The 2,628-nt window shown below is 54.1% G+C and overlaps 1 protein-coding gene across 9 annotated transcripts in view; it reads left to right on the plus strand.

Moving 5' to 3' along the window:
• The first annotated feature begins 2,386 nt into the window (after window positions 1-2,386).
• Window positions 2,387-2,628, plus strand: part of Celf1 (CUGBP, Elav-like family member 1) — a 75,633-nt gene continuing 75,391 nt past the window's right edge. For all 9 annotated transcript variants that reach the window (XM_013514127.1, XM_013514126.1, XM_005383961.2 and 6 more), the window contains exon 1: window positions 2,387-2,539. The gene's annotated coding sequence lies outside the window, so the exon portion shown is untranslated. The remainder of the gene's footprint in view (window positions 2,540-2,628) is intronic.

The following is a 2,628-nucleotide window of genomic DNA, read 5'->3' on the forward strand; positions in this document are numbered from 1 at the left end:
AACCCAAAAAACAAAAAACCCCAAACGAAAACGTAATGTGCTCTCTTAGGTTCCACATTAGGCCTTCTCACATTTGCCTGTATAGTATTTTTTCTACGCTGCTGAAACCCTTTGAGGTTACAGCACTCATGGGCGTTCTTTGTGTAATTGTTCTCCCCAGCTCTGGGCTGGAAGGCCGCTCCTTCTGCGCTTACTCCATGTAAGAGTGACGTTGGTCTCCCGCCAGCAGACCCTCTGCTGCAAGAGAGAGCCCTTGATGGTGCGGCCGATAAAAGAGGGCAAAGTATGTGGCTGCTTGTCGAGAAATATCTGCTGAGCCAGACACCGGAAAGCACTGGAGACGGAAGACGATAACAGGCAGGTGTGGCCCCTGCGCTTATGCAGTTCATGGGCCTGTTCCAGGACGCTCCTACAGGCTAAGCCACTCACCGTCCCTGTCTCACTCACTTTCTAGAGAGGCTTATGAATCAGTTCAGTATTTACTGAGCACCTACTATGGGTTAGGCAGTACTGGAGCCCTAAGGGTATAGCGGTACATAAAACAGATGAAACTAAAAAAACAAAAAACAAAAAAACCACATGAAACTTATTTATTTATTTAGCCTTTTTGAGACAGGGTCTCCTTATACAGTTCAGGCCGGCCTTGGGCTCACTTTGTAGCCCAGGCTGGTCTCTGGTCTCGAACTTGCAACCGTCCTCCTGCCTCAGCCTCCTAGTGCTAGGATTATAGGTGTGTGTAACCACACCTGGCTGGATGAAAGTTTAAAAAAATTTTTTTGTTTTATTTGATGAAACTTAAAAAATGATTATGATTACTTTTTTGTTGTCTTTTTGAGACAGGGTCTCACTGTGCAGTTCAAGTTGCCCTTGAACTCATTATGTAGCCCAGGCTGGCCTCAAATTCATAGCTATCCTCCTGCCTCAGTTTCCTGAGTGCTGGGATTACAGGCGTGTGCTACCACACCTGGCTGTAGAAACTCTTATCTGATCTATACCTTCTCTCTCACCCACACAGGCTGTGTGCACGCGTGTGAGAGTGAGGGGGCGGGGAGGAAGGGAGGGAGAGTTGAACTAAAGGGGCTGCATTTAAATTGAGACCTGAAGGAAGGGAGCCACACGATTCTACGGGGCACAAGAGACAGATTCTCTGCCTGAAACGTTTCTGTGATCTATGGCAGCTGGGAGAGATAAATATAAAATTAATTGTACTGTTTAGGAGCAAGTTCTCCAAGCTTTAATGGTCTATAAATAGAAAGTGTTTTCAGTAAATTAGCAAGAACAAGATCATCTATCAGCATTATGAACATCTGTAAAACTGCACAGTACAGTTAAGAGATATGATCACGTACAACTTCAGGGCTAATTGTTCACCGTGTATGAAATCAGAAAAGCTGCGGTTAGGCCCCGCCGCCAAAGGGAAAACCCTTGAGTCTTCCGCTTGGGGGTCCGCTTGTTTTTGTGTGTGTAGTAAGCAGGGTGTAATCAGTACTTGCGGGTATAAAAATTATGAGCTCTGGGAAGCCAGATGATGTTACAGAGAAGTCGTTTGCAAACCCATGAGTTATTTGTGAACTGATGGGGCCCAAACTCCCAGGAAGTAGTTTTCTCAATTTGCATTTCACTGTCTCCTAAGACCTAGATCAACAGCGATCAGTAGGTTGTGTTGTTTGTATTCATCTCGACCCAGGGATCCGTGAGTGACTCTGGAGGAGGCCTTTGCACACCAGTCCGGATCGTGCGTGTGTTGGGGAAGCAGATTACAGTAGGTTAGGGCTGGAGAGCCGAGTAATGGAACCCTTCTGCGCCGCCGGATGTCACAGGCAGGAACTTTGCCAGGAGCGTGCGCACCCTGCCGATCATCTTGCTAGACAGGGGCACTGCCCTAACCCTGAAAGCTTGCGACACGCCCCATTCCGCACGGCTGCACAGAAGGAAGGCCGGGCCCGGACGCTGCTGCTTGTCTAGTGGTGCAAAAATGAGGGTGCGCCCCGTGCCCAAGGGAGTCCGAGCACCGTGCACTCTTGCCCCCAATACTTTATTATGTGCACATTCAGCGCCAAGCGGGGCTGCCCGCCCAGCCGGCTCACCCAGAGCTCCCACGGGGTGCGGTGCACCGGGCGGAGACCTCCAGATTCCCAGGGTCTTGCCTCCAGCACGGCTTGAAGACAAAGAGAGGCACCCCGGCAGCTCCCAGGCCGAGGGCTCCGCCCGTGGGCCGAGGATTCCGCACGGCGGAGTCTCCACGGTTCTGCACTCCAGGGGGCGCTGCCGCGCGGGCGCTCGCCCCGCCCAGCCCTGCCCAGGCCGCGCCGCGCAGCGCTCGCCTGCGCTCGGTGGTACCGCCCCTCGCCGCCCCCCTCACCCCGCCCACCCCGCCGGTGGTAGGCGCCGGAAGTGCCGCCATTTTGGGGTGTTCTGCTCTAGCGGCGGCGGCGGCGGGACGCGGAGGCTCCCCCGGGACTTGGCCTCAGCTACGAGGCGGCGGCTGCGGAGGCGCAGGCAGCAGCTGACGCGGCGGCGGGCTCAGGTGCAGCCGCTGGTGAGTGCGGCGGCCGCGGGTAACGGGCCGCGGGGCTGAGGGAGGAGGGAGGCAGAGGGAGAGGGAGGGAAAGAGGTGGAGGGAGGCGC

The sequence above is a fragment of the Chinchilla lanigera genome, unplaced genomic scaffold (assembly GCF_000276665.1).
Source record: "Chinchilla lanigera isolate Chin_1 unplaced genomic scaffold, ChiLan1.0 scaffold00021, whole genome shotgun sequence".
In the NCBI taxonomy this organism is placed as follows: Eukaryota; Metazoa; Chordata; class Mammalia; order Rodentia; family Chinchillidae; genus Chinchilla; species Chinchilla lanigera.